The sequence below is a fragment of the Bombina bombina genome, chromosome 5 (genome assembly GCF_027579735.1).
Source record: "Bombina bombina isolate aBomBom1 chromosome 5, aBomBom1.pri, whole genome shotgun sequence".
Classification (NCBI taxonomy): domain Eukaryota; kingdom Metazoa; phylum Chordata; class Amphibia; order Anura; family Bombinatoridae; genus Bombina; species Bombina bombina.
Window position 1 is genome coordinate 198,115,001 of NC_069503.1, and position 24,155 is coordinate 198,139,155.

Here is a 24,155-nt window from a genome sequence, read left to right on the forward strand (position 1 = left end):
CATACCCCTAATCTAACCCAAACCCCCCTTAAAAAACCTAACTCTAAGCCCCTGAAGATCTTCCTACCTTATCTTCACCACGCCGGGTATCACCGATCCGTCCAGAAGAGGGTCCGAAGTCTTCATCCTATCCGGCAAGAAGAGGGCATCCGGACCGGTAGACATCTTCATCCAGGCGGCATCTTCTTCCATCCGGCGCGGAGCGGGACCATCTTGAAGCAGCCGACGCGGATCCATCCTCTTCTAACGACGTCCTAAGTCCGAATAAAGGTTCCTTTAAATGACGTCATCCAAGATGGCGTCCCTCGAATTCCGATTGGCTGATCAGCCAATCGGAATTAAGGTAGGAAAAATCTGATTGGCTGATTGAATCAGCCAATCAGATTCAAGTTCAATCGGATTGGCTGATCCAATCAGCCAATCAGATTGAGCTTGCATTCTATTGGCTGATCAGATTTTTCCTACCTTAATTCCGATTGGCTGATATAATCCTATCAGCCAATCGGAATTCGAAGGACGCCATCTTGGATGATGTAATTTAAAGGAACCTTCATTCGGACTTAGGACGTCGTTAGAAGAGGATGGATCCGCGTCGGCTGCTCCAAGATGGTCCCGCTCCGCGCCGGATGGAAGAAGATAGAAGATGCCGCCTGGATGAAGATGTCTACCGGTCCGGATGCCCTCTTCTTGCCGGATAGGATGAAGACTTTGGACCCTCTTCTGGACCTCTTCTTGCCAGATATGATGAAGACTTCCGACCCTCTTCTGGACGATCGTGATATCCGGCGTGGTGAAGATAAGGTAGGAAGATCTTCAGGGGCTTAGTGTTAGGTTTTTTAAGGGGGGTTTGGGTTAGATTAGGGGTATGTGGGTGGTGGGTTGTAATGTTGGGGGGGAGGTATTGTATGTTTTTTTACAGGCAAAAGAGCAGAATTCTTTGGGGCATGCCCTGAAAAAGGCCCTTTTAAGGGCTGGTAAGGTAAAAGAGCTGTAAGATTTTTATTTTAGAATAGGGTAGGGCATTTTTTTATTTTGGGGGGCTTTGTTATTTTTTTAGGGGGCTTAAAATAGGTGTAATTAGTTTAAAATTCTTGTAATCTTTTTTTTATTTTTTGTAATTTAGTGTTTGTTTTTTTTGTAATTTAGTTTAGTTGATTTAATTGTAGATAATTGTAGATAGTTTAATTAATTTATTGATAGTGTAGTTTTAGGTTTAATTGTAACTTAGGTTAGGATTTATTTTACAGGTAATTTTGTCATTATTTTAACTAGGTAACTATTAAATAGTTATTAACTATTTAATAGCTATTGTACCTGGTTAAAAATAAAATAAATACAAAGTTGCCTGTAAAATAAATATTAATCCTAAAATAGCTACAATATAATTATTATTTATAATTATTGTAGCTATATTAGGGTTTATTTTACAGGTAAGTATTTAGCTTTAAATAGGATTAATTTATTTAATAAGAAATAATTTATTTCGTTAGATTTAAATTATATTTAATTTAGGGGGGTGTTAGGGTTAGGGTTAGACTTAGCTTTAGGTGTTAATACATTTATTAGAGTAGCGGCGAGGTCCGGTCGGCAGATTAGGGGTTAATACTTGAAGTTAGGTGTCGGCAATGTTAGGGAGGGCAGATTAGGGGTTAATACTATTTATTATAGGGTTTTTGAGGCGGGAGTGAGGCGGATTAGGGGTTTATACATTTATTATAGTAGCGGTGAGGTCCGGTCGGCAAATTAGGGGTTAATAATTGTAGGTAGGTAGCGGCGACGTTGGGGGGGGGCAGATTAGGGTGTAATAAATATTATGTAGGGGTCGGTGATGTTAGGGGCAGCAGATTAGGGGTACATAGGGATAATGTAGGTTGTGGCGGTGTGCGGTCGGCAGATTAGGGGTTAAAAAAATTTAATAGAGTGGCGGCGATGTGGGGGGGCCTCGGTTTAGGGGTACATAGGTAGTTTATGGGTGTTAGTGTACTTTAGAGCACAGTAGTTAAGAGCTTTATGAACCAGAGCTAGCCCAGAAAGCTCTTAAAGGGACATTCCGGTCAAAATATAAATGCACATAGATTTATTTCATCTTTGAATAGAAGCATATTTGCAATATACATGTATTGGCAAAAATGCTTCTATTAAGAGTTATCACTGTTTTAGTATTAACATTTTTCTCTGCAAGTGCATGTGAAGCATAGCTAGATATTCTCACTGCACCCACATTTTAAATAATGCAGCTGCATCAGATCATTAGTGGGGCTTGTATCATGTCAGCAATTAACACATTGAGTCATTACCAGATGGTACAAGCACCATAGGCTCTCCTAATAAGTGTTTGGTTTAAAATGCTGGTGCACGGTGCATACTTAAATACACTTTTGAAACAGCTATAACTTTTATTAGAAGCATTTTTGCTAATGCATGTATATTACAAAGTTGCTTTTGTTCAATACAGAAATGCACCCATGTGGTTTTAAATTTTGGCTGGAATATCCCTTTAACTCCTGGCTTTTTTCTGCGGCTGGAGTCTTGTCGTTAGATTTCTAACGCTCACTTCAGCCAAGACTCTAAATACCGGCGTTAGAAAGATCCCATTGAAAAGATAGGATACGCAATTGACGTAAGGGGATCTGCGGTATGAAAAAGTTGCGGCTGGAAAGTGAGCATTAAACCCTTACCTACAAGACTCTAAATACCAGCGGTAGGCCAAAACCAGCGTTAGGACCCCCTAACACTGGTTTTGACGGCTAACGCAGAACTCTAAATCTAGGCGAGAGTCTTGTATTATGTTGTTGGATTCTACAATTAGTAGCAAGCCAAATGTTAATGTAAATGCAGTATATTGATAACGTAATTGCCAGCATTTCTGTATTGTAAACTTTTAACATATTATGAGGATGCATTTAAATGTGCATACTAAAGTTGCTGTAAAGTATGCACTGTCTATCAAATATACGCCATACATGGTAGCCAATAAACTTTCACTTTTCGTATGGGTAGGACTAAATGACGCCTCTTAAGGCGTATTGAGAAGAACATGGAAACCCCCTGATGAAACCTCGTGAACACGTGTGTGGGGGAAAAATGTGCGTAGGCTGTTAAAGGGACAGTCAAGTCCAAAAAAAAAACTTTCATGATTTAAATAGGGCATGCAACTTCATAATTAATTTTTATCATCAATTTTGCTTTGTTCTCTTCTTAGTTGAAAGCTAAACCTAGGAGGTTCATATGCTAATTTCTTAGACCTTGAAGACTGCCTCTAATCTGAATGCATTTTGACCACTAGAGGGCATTAGTTCATGTGTTTCATATAGATAACATTGAGCTCATGCACGTGAAGTGACCTAGGAGTGAGCACTGATTGGTTAAAATGCAAGTCTGTCTTAGTTGAAAGCTAAACCTAGGAGGTTCATATGCTAATTTCTTAGACCTTGAAGACTGCCTCTAATCTGAATGCATTTTGACCACTAGAGGGCATTAGTTCATGTGTTTCATATAGATAACATTGAGCTCATGCACGTGAAGTGACCTAGGAGTGAGCACTGATTGGTTAAAATGCAAGTCTGTCAAAAGAACTGAAATAAGGGGGCAGTCAGCAGAAGCTTAGATACAAGGTTAATTACAGAGGTAAAACATGTATTATTATAACTGTGTTGGTTATGCAAAACTGGGGAATGGGTAATAAATGGATTATCTTTCTTTTTAAACAACAAAAGTTCTGGTGTTGACTGTTCCTTTAAGATGCCAATTTGATTATTTATTGGAGACTAGCACAATTTCTTCACTTAAGCATACCTTCCAGGCAGAACTACAGTATGCACGTAAGCAGCTGTGACTACATAAGATCCAGAAAACGCTGGTCCATTTAGTACCTCCCGTCAGTGCTGCTATCTTGCAGACTGGGGTGGTGTGGCTGTGACAGTTGTAGGGAAAGGATGTCAGATTGCTGACTATATTACATGTGAGTGGCTGCATCTATGGTACATTTAAAGAGTGCTGCTGTATTGGAACAGACTCTCAATATATAGAGATCTGAAATGGCATGAGCCGCTGGAGTTCTGCTATGTGGCATGTCTAATGATTTAAGCTTCTGCATGTGACTAATGCTGACTATGTGCATTCATCTATGTGCATTCTAGATTGACTTACAGCTTGCTGGGACATGTGCACTAACACTTTGCACAGCTTTAAGTTTTGCTCTACTATATGCTATAAACTGCATGAAACAACATTTCCAGGTCACATGGATCCAGTGATGTGCAGTCACTAGAGGCAGGTGAGGCAGTGCTTCACCTCTCATATGGGCAAAAATATATATTTTTTTATTGGCTTTAAAAAAAAATTGTAATTTTTTTTCCCCAGCATTTTTTTTTCTCACAGCTATATGTTGTGCAATGAAGAGGCACAAGCAGGTCTGCCCACCATTACACATCATGCTGCGCCATCTACTGGATGCAAGTGGTTAAGATCATTGCATGGCCCATTAACTGCTTATTTGAGGCAGTCCTATTTGGGCTGAACCAATCCAGCTAGAGGCATTAGTAAGTGGAACATAGGGTTGGGGCTGGATGTTAAATCATATAAAACAAAACAAAAACGGAAAAAAACAACTTTCATATATTTTGTTGCTGTCCTGTGAACTTGCTAGCTTTGCTAAAGTGAAAAAGAGAGTTCTGTTCTTCCCCTCTAAGTGCAGTGGAATGTGCCACTGTCACTTCCTGAATCCTTACAGAGCAGGAAAAGAGGCACAGAGAGCAGTGTTTCAGCCAGTGCCACATCTTATTAAAGTAAGATTTTACTGAAAGGGATTCTGTTAGTGAAAATGATAATTTAATGAATGTGGTTTAGTGTTTTTTTACTCTTTTACAGCAGGGTCATTTTTGTATTTTGTTTACTCAAACTTTACATCCACTAACTTAGCAGCTTGCCTCTGTACTTCACACAAAATTATAGACTAATTTTCTGAACTCTCTGTAACTCTGCTGTTTTATTACTTTAAAATGCCGTGGTCCCCCCCCCCCCCCTTGTGTGTGTGTGTCTCTCTCTATCTATCCATCTCTCTCCTTATGTGTTGTTCTCCCCCATGGTCTCTTTCTCTCTCTGTCTCTCTTCCTCCCCCTCTGACTCTCATCCCTTATGTAATGAAAGAATCTATAAGCATAATTTGCAGCATTAAAGTAAAAAGTATGTTTTAAACATATTTTAATGGGCATGGATTTCTAGATCTCATAATCAGAGCAAGCATTGTGTTATCTGGCAAGAGTTTCTGTTACAATCCTTTTAGACTAAAATCAGATGTTTACTAAGTTGACCAGTTTTCCAAGACACCATTTAAAGGGACATGAAACCCATATGCAAATTTAAATAACTTTCCAATTTACATCTAATATCTAATTTTCTTCATTCTTTTGATGTCCTTTGTTGAAAATCATATCTAAATATGCTCAGTAGCTGCTGATTGGTGACTGCACATAGATACCTCATGTGATTGGCTCACCCATGTGCATTGCTATTTCTTCAACAAAGGATATCTAAAGAATGAAGACGTATCCTAGCCACTGCTTCACCAGCCTCTGACGTCACTGCACGTCACTGCATGGATCCCAATTAAATCCTGCCAAGACGCTACCTGTTTACAACATGGTCTTGCAGCAGCAGGGTGTTGCGTATCTGACTTTGTCTGCTTGACTTCAATATAATCTATGGGCATCTTTTATTATTTTATAACTTATACTGTTTAAAGGTGCTTTTGTATTTTTGGTGTTTGCAGTGGATATGCAAAGCATTTTATGACAGAGAATGGTGTTAAAATAAAAATAATAATAAAGTAAGTTTTTTTTTCTCCATTTATAAAAGAGTGTTGTATTCCCTTACTTTTAATATGGAAATGTGTGTATTAAACCTAAAGATTATATTTATATAGTGGCTGCTATAGTAACATTTAAATGCTTAAAGGGACACTGAACCCACATTTTTTCTTTTGTAATTTAGAAAGAGCATGCAATTTTAAGCAACTTTCTAATTTACTCCTATTATCAATTTTTCTTTGTTCTCTTGCTATCTTTATTTGAAAAAGAAGGCATCTAAGCTTTTATTTTTGTTTCAGTACTCTGGACAGCACTTTTTATTGGTGGATGAATTTATCCACCAATCAGCAAGGACAACCCAGGTTGTTCACCAAAAATGGGCCGGCATCTAAACTTACATTCTTGCATTTCAAATAAAGATACCAAGAGAATGAAGAAAATTTGATAATAGGAGTAAATTAGAAAGTTGCTTAAAATTTAATGCTCAATCTGAATCACAAAAGAATTTTTTTGGGTACAGTGTCCCTTTAACATCTAATAAATCTACTTATCATTAGTGTACGAAGGGTAACAAGTCTCCAATATTTCAACTCTGAACCACAGCCTTTGTCAAGGAACCAAATATCTTCAAATGAAAAAAAAAAATAACCCTTCCATAACACAGTTCCATAAATAAACTGTACACGATCACAAAAACAATGGAGATCTGTAAAAACTGCCAACTGGAGGTGAAGATACGTCACTTGTGTGTGAGTAACTCAGTAACTATGACAACCCATTTTAATGGAGCAGCAACATACTGAGGAAGGTCTGCCCACATCCTCAAGAGAAAAAGAGCAAACTGTACTCTAATGAGTTCACTAAATGTTACAAAATATAAAGAGCAAAATGAACAGTATATATCAAAGTATTGGTGAGTTTTTTGGAAAAAATAACTGAAAGCATCAGATAAATGCACTTTAAAATATGATGAAGTATGTTCCATACATGAATTGTTATTTATGTACTCACTTTGGCACATTAGTATATGCTGTAACCAATGAAGAGACTAGTTAACTAATTACTTAAACAGCATGGTGGGTAATTAGAACTAAAGAATATATGCCCAGATATGTCTATAAATGGAGTTAAAGTGAAGGTAAAGTTTTGTTAAGCAGCAATGGTATTTAGGATCCTTTTAATAACTCCAATCCGGTCGCTAGGTTTGTTTTTTACAAATATTTAGTTATTTAGGTATTTTTCTAACAATACCGTTCCGTGCAGATTCTCCTCCCACCCTCAAGTTCCGGGTTTATGATACTGTGACGTATAGAGCGGTCCCACCCGCTCTATACGTGTCTACTACGCTCGTGCACATCGAGCATGGAATAACAGCGCATGCGCATCATTTGTTCTCAGCGATCTTTGCGCATGCGTTAATCCCGGTTGTCGCTCTCTACTGCGCATGCGAAAATACTTAGCAAGTTCCTCGGCAGCTCCTACTATGACTACTACCTAAAGTTTATACTGCGCATGCGCGAAATGAGGACGCGCGCGGATGGAAAATGAGAAGTAGAAAATGTTACGCATGCGCATATAGACCCATCTGTTGATGACGAAATTTGACGGCCGCCTAACGGCCAGAGAATCAATTGGATGGCTCAACCACGTGATAGTTCTTTATAAAAAAAAAAAACATTGAACGGGTTGATTTTTGGAAAGCCGATTACATGACAATAAAATAAGATATCTCAGGTAATATATATTTTGGGGAATATTGATGAATTAAACATATTTATTTGCCTTGATATCTATAATTGTTTATAATAGAGTGTTTGACTTTACCTTCACTTTAATCTAGCCAGTCTAAAGTCACATCACTTTGTATATAAAATAACATTAAACAATATTCATAAAATAGATATACAAGGAAAAAAAATCAGAAACACCAAGCACAAGTATTTATGGACTCGGTAATATAGACAGGAGAAAAAAAAACATGTTTTCACAACCTCTAGGATTGTCAGCTATGTAGTCAGCTATCTGCCTAGTAATCAGCTATGCAGTTTGTCTATGTAAAGAAGAAAGATGTATCTTGTCACTGTCAGTAACCAACTATATTTCTTCTATTAAAATACAATTATAAAGTTTTATTTACATTGTTATTTTCTGGGGACTTACTGGTCATACTACTGTCTTCATGCTACCTGTTTCTGTCTGCTGAGATGCATTGCCATAGGCACTTATCATATCATGCACAATAAGGGTAACTTACTGCCAGGGGCGTATTATGGCCTAGGCCAACAAGGCAGGTGCCTAGGGCATCAGATTTGGGAGGGGCAGCACATCTGTCCTATTTTCTCTCTAAAAGCCAGCACACAGTACAGTGAGTGATAAAGTGCAGGCTTTTACAGAGAAGACAAGGCACATGCGCTGATTATGGTCGTTCTATACAGGCAGTGCTCCTTTAAACCGTTGCTTCATTTAGAGCCGCCAGCATTTTTGCAGTGAAAGCTTTCTTGGTGAGAAACCTAACTGGGGATATGCTTCCAAGGTGAGGCTGGAGGAGAAGACCTTGCTGCCTCCCTTTATCATATGTGATGGGTCTGCGAGCGCAGTGCTTATTGCAGGTCTTAGCAGCTATGGGTCTGTGCACTGCTTAGATCAGCTTGTGATGTCTAATCATAAACTCTCAGCGCTAATGTATGTTAGCTACTAATACCTCACTTTCTCTGCATTCCTGAACCCACGGAGTAAATAGGAAATGGACACTTAAAAAGTTTCATTACTTGAATTATGGTAATTAATGTATGTTGTTGCATGTAAAGGGCAGTGATTGCTTCAGTGTGTTCTACTTTCCCTCCCTTCCTGTCTCCCTTCTTTTGCTTTCTCCCTCATCTCACTCCCTCCCTCGACTCACTCACTCCCTTCTTTCCCTCCCTCCCTTCTTTCTCTAAACTCCCTCCCTCCCTCCCTTCTTTCTCTAAACTCCCTCCCTCGCTCCCTTCTTTCACTCCTTTCTTTCGCTCACCACTTTTCTCCTCTCTCTCTCTCTCTCTCTCTCTCTCTCTCTCTCTCTCTCTCTCTCCCTCACTCTCTTTCTCTCTCTCTCCATCCCTTCCTGCTTTCCTTTCCCTCCCTTTTTTCCACTCTTTTCTTTCCCTTCTCTCAGGGATAAAATGGTATGAGATGCATGCAATGCAACCCACCTGTATGCAAGTGTTTTGCTAGCCCATTTCCTTTTTAATTGTTATTAAAAAAACAAACAAAAACAAAAACAGTATACACAATGACCCCAAAAAATATTAAGTAGAAAAAAGTCCTAAAACCTTTAAGGGGGGCAGCAGAATTTTGAGTGCCTAGGGCAGCACAAAACATAAATATGCCAATGCTTACTGCATCATTATTGGTATTGGATTGAGCTATTCTTGCTAGCAGTTACATTTTGTTCTTAGTATTCTGGTGCTCTTGTCTAGGATTTTGCCTGTTTACTAAATCTAGCCTTTTTCTGCCCATCAGGCCCATTGCCTGACTTGTCTCTGAAGCAGATCAGTTGTTTTTTTGTAGCCTTCATGAAGGAATATTACTAGCAATATGGGAAATTTGCTATGTATGTATTACTTGCCACAAGGGGGTTAAATAGTTGTGCTTTGTGAGTTACTGGCAGTAAGGAGGTTAAATCACTGCTCTATATTTCCTATAAGCAATAAATTATAACTATCAAATCTAAACATGACAGGTTCAATAAAACATCATAGGCATTTTGTGTGGATGGGTTTTTTACTAAAACTCAAATATATTAAAAAAAAGCCAAAATAAAATCTACAAAAGAAATGAATTTGGGGTATATTTAGCCTAGGCCTCTACTCTACAAATAACATAAATCTGGGGCATATTTGGCATAGACATGGGCATTGGGCAGAAAGATATTGAGGAGAAATATCCACTCCTATACTTACAAATAATTTATTTATTTATAGTATTACAAAGCAGTGATCCCTGTTATCTAATGGCAATGCATGACCCCTACATGTGTCCCTGGCTTCTGATTGTGAAAAATATATAAGGCAAATGTGAGCTTAAATTGTTGATGGTGGTTTCTGGAAGTACCGAAGATTTGCTAGTGCCTAGGGCTGTGAATAAATAAAATACAAAACTGAGCTATATTATAATTATATTTATATAACGATAATACTGCACAGTGCTGTATGAAAGAATCCAACAGCAAATTTAAAACTGCTAAAATATTGCAAAAATAAGTTATATCTTTAAAGGGACACTGAACCCAAATTTTTCCTTTTGTGATTCAGATAGAGCATGCAATTTTAAGCAACTTTCTAGTTAACTCCTATTATCAATTTTTCCTCATTCTCTTGCTATCTTTATTTGAAAAAGAAGGCATCTAAGCTTTTAATTTGGTTTAGAACTCTGGACAGCACTTTTTTATTGGTGGAATCATTTTACCACCAATCAGCAAGAACAACCCAGGTTGTGCAGCATAAATGGGCCGGCTTCAAAACTTACATTCTTGCATTTCAAATAAAGATACCAAGAGAATAAAGAAAATTTGATAATAGGAGTAAATTAGAAAGTTGCTTAAAATTCCATGCTCTATCTGAATCACGAAAGAAAAAAAATTGGGTTCAGTATCCCTTTAAATTAAGGAAAAAACCAGCACAAGGCAAGTTTATTGATTTTTTTCTTCCGTGTTACCTTTGTAAAGACATTTAACCAATGCAACGTTTTGATCTTTACTATTGAATATCTTAAAAAAAACAAAAAGAAAACAGACAGGTGCAACTGCATTTAAAGTTGCACGCAGGTAATGAGATAGAGTCAAGCTGTCTGTTCTTCCAGAGGAGCCCATCTATCAACATCAGCTGTCTAATTTACTGAGACACTGAAGGTTAAATCACTTTGTTACTTTCATAGCAGTTAACACTAAAAGACAAATATCATTTGACTACTTGTCAGATTAAATGGAATTCCTAACTAAGAGGACCTGGCGATATGGTGCACTGATGAACTCTTTCAGAAGAGACACGAGATTCATTGATTTACTGCACCCATGATGTGTCCATCAACAAGCAAGTAATTGCAACTAAAATGAAAGCATCCCAAACTCTAGATTGCAAACATGTATGTCACATTGATGTAACACAAAAGCAGAACAATATAATTTTTTTTCTTCCTTTTGCCTTTTAGTATACTAAACCCAAACCTTTTATTTAATGATTTAGATAGAGCATTCAATTTTAAGCAACTTTCTAATGTATTACTATTATCAATTTTTCTTAGTTCACTTGCTATTTTTATTTGAAAAGCATGAAGGTAAGCTTAGGAGCCGTTCTGTCTCTCTCTTCTGCAGCTGGTGAGACAGAACGGCAAAAAAAACATTAACGGCGTCTATTAATTGGAGGCGAGACCACCACACCTGAACCTAAGATCGCCAGGCAAATGATTGTTCTATACAGTGTGTGAAAAGACAAGGTGACGATCAAAATCCGAAGGCGATATCGGAGTGTGAACACTTTATCCAGGATTTACAGCCGGTCATTACAAGTTACAAGTTGAAAGTTTGGATCACAATCGCCTACTTAATCGTTACAATTTGAATTTAAAAGTAACAAGTTTGTGGCTATATCATTGGATATCGAGGGTCAAGTGACCTATAGTTATGAATCCAGCATCACTCTGGGATATCTTAGCAGACTGACATTTCGGATCCATTTACTATCACGCTTAGTGAATTTGTTTTCTTGTAAATAGCAACATTGTTGCGGATTGTCTTAATGTCATATTTTAAATTGGATGTATTTTGAAAGAGTGCACACTTGTATTTTAGAACCCTACTAGCAGCCTAATTGTACACTGCTTTTTATTAGAAATTATTATTTTTTTTTTATTTTTTTTTTATTTTTTATTTTATTTATTAATATGCAAACAATACAAGAAGTCTCCACATGAGATACTTAGCGATCATCATTACATTACAATCTTGCCTGTATACAGTTCTCCTTAAAAGAGTGTTAAAGTCACATCTGCACGGGCATTATTATTGTTACTAAACTATAAAAATAACGTTATTCATTAATGTTCTCATGTTCAACACAGTTCTTGAACCATCCGCTGGATTCACAAAAATAAACAGTAACGGGAACAGTAAACCAAAACTATTATAAGAAAAATTAAAAAATGTAAGGATTCAAATAAGATCAGTGAGTGTTCTATATTTAAATGTGCTGTGTCTTTTAAGATCCAAAATTTCCATCCTACCAGGTTAAACCATCTCCCAGCAAAATAGGATATTGGTCAGCCCTCTCCTCGATCCATCCCCAATGGACTACTTATATTTCTATCTTCAACATTTCTGCTATGCTAAAATAAAGTTCCAATTGATCTTGCATCTGAAAATGTAATCTTTCTAGAGAAAATGTGGTTCTGGTTTGTCTTTCCCATTCTTCCAGAGTTGGGATTTCTCTAGATTTCCAGTGCCTAGGGATTGTCTGTTTTGCGCTATTTAGCAAAATCGGTAGAGCGGTTTGTTGTGTTTTTGTGAGCTTTGGAACGGGTTTATTTAATAATACCACTGAGGGGTCAAGTGTTAATTCTATGGACACTATCTTGTTTATCTGGACTATCACCTGCGACCAGAATGGAACCAGTAACGGGCATGACCACCATATATGAACAAGGTTCCCCCTTTCTCCACAGTCCCTCCAACATCTGTCTGAGGTGTTATGATATATTGATCTTACTCGGTGGGGGGTCATGTACCACCTCATAAGTAATTTGTAATTTGTTTCCAAAATATTTGTTGAAATGGAGGCTTTAGCTGTAGTCTGGAATATTTTCTCCCATTCCTTGGTAGAGGGTGGGTGTAGTAAATCTCTGTCCCAGCTCTTGGTATATTGGGGAAGTGGGTCAATGGAGTGTGAGTTTAAGATTTTATATATTAAGGAGAGTGAGCCCTTAGTATGTAGTACGTTTGTGCATAATGACTCAAAGGCTGTTCTCTGTCTTGTTAAGTTATGTTTCTGTGGGTGGGTGGAAAAAAAATGGTGCAGTTGTGAGTAGCTAAACCAATTAGAGAGAGTCCCCTGTCCATAGTCGAGTAAGTCTTTCCTATCTTTCAAGGTGTCCCCATCTGTGATCAAGAAGAAGGGTATAGTATCCCTAAGTGATGTCATTGTCAAATTCCGAATATTGTCATTAAAAGGTAGTGTTTGATCTAGAATGACCGAAGTCAATGGGGAGGGTATTGTTGAAATCTGTTCTTTATGGTGCATAATCTTTGACCAAGTCTGAAAGACCAGGTCAATGATAGGGTAGGACTGTGTTGTTTTAGGCCATTGGCTGCTAGGTAACCAACACATTGCTCTCAATTGGGGTAGGTTTAAGATATCGTGCTCTAGGTGGACCCATTCTTTCACTTGGGCATTACAGCTCCAATCTTTGATTCTATGTAGAATCACTGCTGTTCTATAGTTAGCTAAACATGGTACTCCTAAGCCCCCATTTAACTTTGAGCGGTACATAGTTGACCCCGCTACCCTCGGATGTTTTCCAGCCCAAATATAATTATTTAATATATTTTGTAAAGTTTTGATGTAGGTTTGAGGTAGGGGGATCGGCAAAGCGTGTAATAAATATAAAATCCTTGGAAGGATGGTCATTTTTAGCGCCGAAATCCTCCCTAGCCATGAGAGAGATTTTTGACTCCATCTAGAAAGTTCATTTTTAGTCTCTGTTAACAGTCTGTCATAGTTGTGTTTTTGGAGTGTATCACGATTAGAGGAGAGGTATGTGCCTAGATATTTAATAGAGTCTTTTTTGATAGCTAAGGCATATTTATTATGTAAGTGATTAAGGGTCTGTTGGTCTATGCCTAATCCCAAAATTTCGGACTTAGAATGATTAATGCTGAAGTTAGAGTATAGCCCGTATCTTGCCAGGGCCTTCATATTTACCAGGATTGATTCAGAGGGAGAGGTGACCGTAAATAAAACGTCATCTGCATATAACGATATTTTATATTGTTCTTTGTCTATTTGGAGGCCTTTAATCAGGGGATCTTTTCGAATATGGGGGGCTAGTACTTCCATTGCTAGGGCAAACAGGAGTGGCGAGAGTGGGCATCCCTGCCTGGTGCCATTCTTAATGAAGAATTTTGGGGAGATTGAGTTATTAAATTTAATAGCTGCTGAGGGATTCGAGTATAATGCAAAGATACGTTGGATATATAATTAACTGAAGCCAAAAGTATGCAGAGTATTTTCCATAAAATGCCAGTCAAGCCTATCAAAGGCTTTTTCTGCATCCATGGCCATAATTATCGTCTGTATGTTCGTGTGTTTTGCAAATTCAATTAATTGTATTACCTTATTAGTGTTATCACGAGCCTCCCTCCCTGGGATAAATCCTGTTTGATTCCAATGTACCAGATTAGGTAAATATTTATTAAGTCTTGTAGCTAGGATTTTGGCATAAATTTTTATATCTAAATTTAGAAGGGATATTGGGCGATAGCTAGCCGGATCTTCTGGATTTTTGCCCTGTTTAAGAAGAATTGTAATTCGTGCCTCAAGTGATGTAGGTGGGAATGGTTGTCCACTATCGATATGTTGGAATAGGGTTAAGAGTTGGGGATGTAGTATATTCTCAAAAATTTTATAATATTTCGCAGAGAAGCCATCTGGGCCAGGGCTTTTTCCATTTTTCAGTTGTCGGATGGCATCTCTGACCTCATCTCTAGTAAAGGGTATATCTAGTTGTTCTCTCATATCTTGGGATAGTGTTGGGAGGCCTGCCTCTTGGATATAGTTCTGACAGTGTTCCTGAAAGTCGGGGTCATTAGATCTATTAGGTATATTATATAATGTGGTATAATAATCAGTAAGGATTTTAGCAATTCCTTCTGTGGAACAGGCCTCATTTCCACTAGGGTGTCTAAGCCTCTGTATATAAGAAGATAATGTTTTTTTTTAAGAGCTCTAGCCAGTAATTTCCCAGGTTTGTTACTTTCCAGGAAAAACCTCCTATTTAAGTTGAGGTTCAATTGTTGCGCTTTTCGGTTTAGTAGATCTTGTAGGGATGTTCTAATATCAGTATGTTGCGGTAAAAGATTATCATCTGTAGGGTCAAGTTTATGCAGATATTATACCCTGGAGAGTGATGTAACTAGCTGGTTGTATTTCTCTTTCTGTTGTCTACGTTTCTGAGCTTGAAGTTTAATCAGGTGACCCCTAATATAACACTTGTGGGCCTCCCAAATTGAGGATTGACTAACATCAGGTGTGCCATTAATAACAAAAAATTCTGTCAGTAGGTCTGTCAGCGATTGAATTGTTGTAGGGTCAGACAATAATGTTTCGTCCAGTCGCCAGAGGAAAGGAGAGTTCGGTTTTGTTGGCCACTTTAAGGTTAGGACCACAGCAGAGTGATCTGACCATGCTGTGTGTGAAATAAATGAGTTGGTAATGTGTTGTAGTCCCGATTGGTCAGTAAGAAGATAATCCAGACGGGAGTATGACTTATTTGGATTAGAGAAAAAAGAGTAGTCTCTTCTAGTAGGGTTAAAATATCGCCATGTGTCATGTAGGTGTAACTCTGTCAGATTCCTCCAGATGTATTTGAGAGTCTTGTTTGGTATTTGAGATGAGGAAGAAGATGTGTCTATTGTTGGTTGAAGTGGTAAATTAAAGTCGCCCCCTACAAAAATTATGCCTCTAGCAAAGTCTAATATTCTCTTATGGAGGGTTTGAAAAAAGGATTTCTGAGTTGGTGTAGGTGCATATATGTTTATAATAGTTACCAAACTGCCATATAGTAGGCCCTGTACCGCTAAGTATCTACCTTCCTTATCTCTGTCTATTCTTATTTCTTGGAACGGGATCCCTTTCTTAATGAGTATACTCACCCCGTTTTGCCTGGAATTAAACGAGCTGTGGAAATGTGTAGGAAATGCTGTGGAGAAATATCTAGGTTCTTTCTGTGGCCTAAAATGTGTCTCTTGCAAAAGCAAGATATCTGCTTTTTTGTTTACCAAATCAATAAGGGCCGCCCTTCTTTTGTGTGGGGAATTAAATCCCTTAACGTTTTGAGTGAGCAATGTAAGTGATTGATTGTTGGCTTTGTGCATTGTGTTAGCGATCAGTACTGGTATGAATGAGAATAATATTAAGAACACTCACTGAGAAACAAGAGAAAAAATACCAAAATACAAAAACAAAATGTCTAATAATTGTCTAGTTATCAAATATACAGGATTATAAATTCCTAATGTTTGATTATTTACTATTCTTTCGATAATATGAATGTAACATGTAGTGCTACAACAAATGTTGATAATGGCACTGATGACGGGGGGGAGGAAACTTTTAAAACAGCATTTCTAAATAAACAAGTGGATGCATAGTTCAATTTAAACAACAAATTGCATTTAAACCAGAAACTAAACCTTTGGAGTTCTAATAAGTAAGTCAGTAAGTCCTACCATATGCACTGAGAACTAAAGTCCAACCTGACAGTAGAGCAGGTTTGATCTTGCAAAATTGGTAGTTAAAGGTTAACTAAATACATTTCACAGACTGTTGTGATACTTTACCCAATCGGCTATTTCAGAGTTCTTTGGCTGGTGAGATATTCTGAGGTACCTGCTGTTGTGCAGATGGTGGTTTATTCTGCATTCTATTGTCCTTTTTTTCATTTTTTCCCTCTTTTTCTTGGTAGGACCTGTTCCCAGGTTCTTTTGGATTTTTCCGGATTGCTCCTAGTAGATGTCTGTGTATTTTCAGGCGTAGTTGGTAGATCTGGTGGTTCTAAGCCCAAGGATTCACACATATAGCTGATCTCATTAATGCTTTCACATAGGAGTCGTCTATCTTCATGTATGACAGCCAGATGGAATGGGAAGCCCCATCTGTAGGGGATTTTTTTGTTTCTTAGAAGTGTCGTCAAGGGAGCAAGTTCCTTCCTCCTCTGGAGAGTCCGTAAAGATAAGTCAGCATAAAATTGTAGAACTGTACCTCTAAATCTGACAGGTTGATTCCGTCTAGCAGCTGTCATAAGTTCCTCTTTTTCCAAAAAGTTTTTAAATTTTATTATTATATCCCTTGACGGGGCACTGTCAGGAGGCCGCAGTCTCAATGCTCGGTGTGCCCGGTCCCACTTTATGTTTTCAGCATTAGTAGATCCCGTTAAGTGGGCAAAGAGAGCAGGGAGGTATACTGGGTATTCTTTAGGGAAAACGGATACCGGAACTCCACGAATCCTAATATTCTTTCTTCTGCTGCGGTTCTCAATATCCTCCATTTTATCCTGAAGGGAGGATATGAGTTCACTTTGTTGGTCTATAATATTGTGCATAGAAGAAATCTCTTCGGTGATTAAGTCACCCTGGTTTTCTAGTGAATCTACCCTAAATCCAAGGGTATGTACGTCCTGTTTTAGCTCAGCTAGTTCTTCCCTCAGACATGCTCTAATAGTATCCGTAATGTCCTTAGTTGGAGCAAGGGCCGAGAGAATATGAGCGGGTATCTGAGTCATATCTTCCCCTAAATGGTCTTGCGTTTCAGAAGATTGGATGTTCGTCCCTTTATTTGTAGGACTGACTGATACTCTTGTTTGCGGGTCTGTGGAGCTAAAGTAGGAACTTACTGGGTTGTTCTTAAATGACTCCATTTTGGTATTTTTGTTAATTCTAATGTTCCTCTTGGCCGCCATTACAGATGCCATGAAAGTTCCGTACAGACTTAATTTTATTTGCCCCCTTAGTGCTAGTATATAATGTAGGGATTACAAAATATAAAGCAGTGATCTTGTATGGGGCTAGTGTTAAGATACAGTCCCTCAGTGTCCCAGTATTTTCAATTACTGTTTGAAGCGCGTATCCCCCGTGAGAGGGTGGCAGATGGGTCTAATAGCGGTCCCCCTAGGAATAGGAGGTTTGATGTTAGGTGATATCAGACCTTTATAATACTATTAGATAGGTCTCTTTGAGTGATCCCTCCTTGTGAGAGTATATAAAAGGATTATATCAGTATTATACTTGCTAGGTTACTCCCAGCTCCTTAACGGCTATTGTCTAATTCAGTGTCTTATAGATTGCAGTCTTCTTACCCCCACTGAGTGACTATCTCACCTTATTTCCAGTTGTAGGTGGTTTATGCATACCGCAACGGAGTGCAGCGCAATGACCGTTTCTAGACAGATGCGGTAAAGTGGGCACAAACAGTGCAGGGTAGCCGGCCGGGAGCTGTGTCTTTATTCAGCGGATATTGGTATCTGGAGGAGAAGATGGAGTCTCCGCTCCGGTCACCCGCAGGCCCTTGTTACGGTGTGGTGTCTATTATGCACACTCACCTAGGCTGTGTCGTTGCTGGGAGGTTTCTTCTACGTGAGCAGGCCGCAGTGTGTCGGAAGCGCCGTGTGCACAAATTCATCCGTCTGTAATCAGGTATATAGCCCTTGCTAATAATCCCAATCCGAGTGTGGTGTATGACTCCGATGGAAATCTGAAGTGGTCCGTGCCCTGTTGCAGCCTTCAGATGTTGTTGCACAGTGTAATAACTGCCGTCTTAGGAGAAGTGGGCCCAGGGTGGATATGGGATCAAAGCGGCCTAATTATAACACCTCTTCTAAGTTCATCGGAGGAAGCAGGTTATCCTTTTCTGTTCTGACTTAGTTTTAGAAGTAAATAGGCATCTGAAGTTATGGAATTTTCACATAAGCTGTGTCCTCTGAGCGGAGCTCCTGGCTTAAGCGACCATCTTGGTTGCAGCCGACTCCGCCCCCCTATTAGAAATTATTTTTAATATATTAAACCTATTGTGTCTTTAGCCTTTCGAGTCCTTCTATTATTTTATACTTTACTCTTAGTGCTGCTTCCACAAACCGATAGAGGATGTTCAACCGTTAACCAATAACTGCTCTTTCTGGCAATAAAGTGTTTGTTACAGGCTGGAAGAAGTTAAAAATGAATTCCATAGTTGCATTCATAGGTTCAATAAAGTGCCACAGGACATTTTTTTTCTCTCTCTTTAATTAGATATGTAAAAAGAAAGCCAAAATAAAATAAGAAGATTGAAGCAATTTGCCTTTGAGTGAAACATAGGACCATGAGTGATGGAAAACCAAGGTAGACCTTAAAAGTATGAGCTAGAATTAAAACTACAAATGAGATGAATTTGTTCATATTTCAGCCTTTACGTGGAAAAAAGAAGAGCTCCTAGCAGACTCTTGGTTACCTCCATAGCCTTTAGCAGCACAGCACCATGAATATACCAGGCATTGACTATTTAGTCTCTTTTCTAATATATAGAAGCTCTTAAAAGAAATGTGCAAAAATACATTTCTCCAGTTATATAAACTTTTATATTTTCTTTTTTAGAAGCACTCTCAGAAAAATGTAGGGAAATGATTTAGTAAATTTACAGATGATTGTACAATAGCTACAGATGGGTGGGGCAGGTCATGACTGGAGGGTTGGAGTTGTAGGTGGGTCTGGGAGGGGTGTATGTGGGGCTTATTCAGTCCCTTAAAACCTGGACACAGAGGGGCTGTGGGTAAAAAGCAAGCTATTACTCTCAACCTGTAACAATCCAGCAGGATGTGAGAAGGTTGGGTGGTATGTCCACAAGTCACAAGCAGAAAACTTGCATAAAAATTAAAAATATAAAATTGAAAAAAAGCAGAATTATTTATACAGCGTCATTATCATTTCAACATTTGTTGTCTGTGTATATTGTTATGGGTCTACTCTAATCCATAAGAAGAGTAGTTTAAAGTTAATAGTAAATGGTTTTGTGGGTTGTTCTACACTATCACCAAAAGATTCTAATTCCACAGTCTTGACTACTTGACAACCCATTTTTACTACTCTCAAACTGATGTTCGTGTAGCTTTTTTTTTTTTAAGTGTTTTTCCTTTCTAAGTTCAATAAAATAGTTTATACTAATCTCACTGTTAAACTGCTGGAAAACATACGGCTATATTACGAGTTGTGCGTTAGGATTAAAAAGCAGCGTTAAGAGGTCCTTACGCTGCTTTTTAACGCCCGCTGGTAATATGAGTCTTACAGGTACAGGTGTACCGCTCACTTTTTTGGCCAGACTCAGAAATACCGCAAATCCGCTTACATCAATTGGGTATCCTATATTTTCAATGGGACTTGCATAGCGCCGGTATTACGAGCCTGACAAAAAGTGAGCGGTAGACCCTCTCCTGTCAAGACTGATACCGCATTTAAAAGTCAGTAGTTAAGAGTTTTAAACTACAACGCCGTATCAGCCAATCGAAATTAAGGTAGAAAAAATCCTATTGGCTGATGCAATCAGCCAATAGGATTGAAGTTCAATCCTATTGGCTGATCCAATCAGCCAATAGGATTGAGCTGGCATTCAATTGGCTGATTGGATCAGCCAATAGAATGCGAGCTCAATCCTATTGGCTGATTGCATCAGCCAATATGATTTTTTCTATCTTAATTCCGATTGGCTGATAGAATTCTATCAGTCAATCGGAATTGAAGGGACGCCATCTTGGATGGTGTCATTTAAAGGAACCTTCATTCTTCAGTCGGCCGTTGTTTGAAGAGGATGCTCCGCGTCAGATGTCTTTAAGATGGACCCGCTCCGCGCCGGATGGATGAAGATAGAAGATGCCGTCTGGATGAAGACTTCTGCCCTCTGTAGGACCTCTTCTGCCCAGCTTGGATGAAGACTTCTGCCCGTCTGGAGGACCACTTCTGCCCGGTTGGGTGAAGACGTATCACGGTAGGGTTATCTTCAAGGGGTTAGTGTTAGTTTTTTTAAGGGGGTATTGGGTGGGTTTTAGAGTAGGGTTGGTTGTGTGGGTGGTGGGTTTTAATGTTGGGGGGTAATTGTATTTTTTTTTTTTTTTTACAGGTAAAAGAGCTGATTACTTTGGCGCAATGCTCCTCAAAAGGCCCTTTTATTAGTGTAGGGTAGGGCTTTTTTATTTTGGGGGGCTTTTTTATGTTGATAGTACCACACCCCTGTTAACGCAAAACTCGTAATCTAGGTGATAGAGTTTGAAAATAACTCAATACACTGCTCCCAGTGTTTGTGCTAGCCATTATCTGCATACAGTGTTCCTGCTGGCCATTGCTTGTGTACAATGTCCCTGCTGATCATTACTTGCATACAGTGTTCCTGCTGGCCATTACTTGCTCACGGTGTTTGTGCTAGCCATTATCTGCATACAGTGTTCCATGCATGCCATTGCTTGTGTACAGTGTTCCTGCTGACCATTACCTACATTCAGTGTTCCTGCTGCCATTTACCTGCATAAAGTGTTCCTGCTGCCCATTACCTGCATAAAGTGTTTCTGCTGGGCATTAGCAGCGTACAACGTTCTTGCTGGTTATTACTTGCATACAGTGTTCCTGCTGGGAATTAGCAGCGTACAACATTCTTGCTGGCTATTACTTGTATACTGTGATATTACTGGTTCACACACTGTGTTGCTACTAACTATTACCTGTATACAGTGTTCATAACCACTACTTGTGCACTTCTGACCTGTTTCTAGACTTCATTTTTATGTAAGCTTGGCATTTAATTAAAGCTTTTTCATGTTCTTTATTATCTCTTCCACTTGGTAAACTACGATCTGCAGACACCTTGTGGAAGGTTCAATACTTCTACAGCTGACAACAGTAGCACAAGTATTGTAACAACATAGTGCTCCATTCCTTATAGTCTGGACAGACAAGTTACCCCCCAACATTGTGTTGTCCACATTTATAATTGCAGAAGCAGCCACTTGTACTATGTCCCCTGTCCTTAAGTACACAAGAGCAGAGGCTGTGAACTATCCTGGTTGGATCAATCTAGGGTGATTTTAATTAACCACCTCTGAGTTGTTAGACTGCTGCGTCATAACTCCTGTGAGTCTGCACTGCAAAGGCTCCAAAGTTGCCTCCCTCTGTTGCTTGATAAATGGAGCCCTTAGTGTTGTTTTATCATTACACCAAAAAGTAAGCTCCATAATTGTTCTAGGTGCATATGTAAGCTCTTAAAGGCACATGAAACCCACACTTTATAGCCGACTTCTAGGATCTGATTTGCTTCCTTCTCTAAGTATGTTTTGTTAAAAAACATACCTAGGTAGGCTCAGGAGCAGAAATGTTCTACTGGGAACTAGCTACTGATTGGTGGCTGCACATATATGTTTGTTGTGATTTGGCCCACCCAATGTGTTCAGCTAGTGCCAAATAGTGCATTGCTGCTCATTCACAAAGGATACCAAGAGAATGATGCACAGTTGATAATAGAAGTAAATTAGAAAGTTGTTTAAAATTGGATGTTCTTTCTGACTCATGAAAGAAATGTTTTGAGCTTCAGGTCCATTTAAATTTATGAACAGATGTTTGAGCTTCATGTCCCTTTAAATATATGGACAGTTAGAACTGCTACATGTTCCTCTCTAATTATTCTTAAAATATGAAGCAATAATAAAGATTATGTATTTGCCACAGCTTCTACCTGTTATATTATTACACAGATCTCTTTCTAATGCCAGCCATGTGCTGCCTGATAAATACATTCTCAAGTACGAATACAACAACCCTACTAATGGAAATGTTGTATGACGTTAAAATGTAGCACATATTTAGACTAAGCAAGTAATGTCAGGCTTTGATGCTTTATCAATAACTACCCATAGGAGTCAGGTAAGTTGTTTAGCCACTGGTAATCTTGTCAGCATGCTAGCAGTGCATTTAAAACCAGGGATACAGATTGTTAGCTGAGGTCTGTAATTGCCTTTCATTGCTTGGAGGTGATCTCAAGCATTGATCAGAATATTGAATTTTCTGTTGAGCTAATGGATGTGTTTTTGCATTGGAGACTGCTGTTAAACTATACAGTATTTCAATTTTGATCTGATGCCCATGGATGATATTGACTTATCTTATCTTGTGTCAGTGTCACCTGTGAGACCAATTTACTATACATTATGTAACTGTGCTAAATTCTCACTAATTAGAAACAGAGGTCCATGGGATGGGAAAAGGGGAATTAACAGGGTCCCACAATCCCCAACCATCACTAAATACTAATTTAGAAGGAGGCACTTAACTCAGGATACAGTAATTACAATGTTCAAAAGCAATGGCATTATACACTACTTAAAGAAATCCCTAGGCTTAGCCATTTCCTTAAAGTACTTTAAAACTAAATTAAAAATATAGATAACATTTCTAAGCCTAAAGAATAATGTCTCAACCAGTTGATTAATAAAGTTTTTACATTATTATTATTATTATCAGGTATTTGTAGAGCGCCAACAGATTCTGCAGCGATAACATTGTTACTTTATAGATCCTGTCCTTATAAACACAAATGCCTCACAATAAATTGTAAAATATAATTTTAGAACAAATATTTTAGTAACAAAAAATGATTTAGTTCAGTTTACAGCATTTGTTCACTGAGAAGAACTCCTTTCAATTTCTAATATCTTATAAATTTTATAATTATTTACCTGATATTAATTGGTTGATTTTAAACATTTGAAGCAGACCCAGATCACATTTTACTCTACAATTCTAAAGAAAGAATAAACTTTAATTTCAAATAATAAAAAGACTGAAATTTCAGCACTCATTTAATATTTATAGCATGTTTTTTTTTCTAGTTATTCCCACATGTGTAGTAACATATATAAACAATAATTTAAAAAGTTTGTCAGACCAGTTTTAAATAGGAACTGTCCAACATTAACTAAGAGCTAATGCAAAGCAATCATCTGACGCACTGCATGTAAGATCACTACGCAGAATGACACTGTACAATAAATGTGAGATTATTCCGTGGTTACTCACAGACTGCAATGTCCTCAGATGTATGCAGTAGCTATCGGCAACCAAATAAAGCGCAGCAGTTACTTAATCAACTTCTAAGCTCCGATGTCACAGATCATGCCTATGGACTCTTCAAACCCTCCTACTCACCTTACATGGTCAATACACACTAAGATTGAAATATAAAATGGTTAAATATGTTTAGTGGGGAAAAAAAAACTTTGCAATACACTTTCATTATTTATTTGTTTCCTTTTGTTGTAATTTAGTTCTGAAAATTGTGTGCTCTCCAGTCCCTGTTAGATATGCATGAACAAACAAAACATACTGCAATAGTCTACCCATTGGTTGCACTCTCTAAAACGTCATTTACAGCACTCATCACAGAAGATTAGATAAAGTAATCCTAGGTTTCATCATGGCATGGACACAAACGTATTGCTTATTTATTCAATAATATATTAATATTTTCTTTAATATTTAAACAACGTAATTTGAAGGGAAAACATCTGCATATTATGGGGTAAGGCTAATCTATACTT

General features: G+C 38.2%; 1 protein-coding gene across 1 annotated transcript in view; it reads right to left on the reverse strand.

The window, feature by feature from the left end:
- The window catches only part of PTPRN2 (protein tyrosine phosphatase receptor type N2), a 1,723,588-nt gene that overhangs the window by 888,571 nt on the left and 810,862 nt on the right, over positions 1-24,155 (reverse strand). The window lies entirely within an intron of this gene.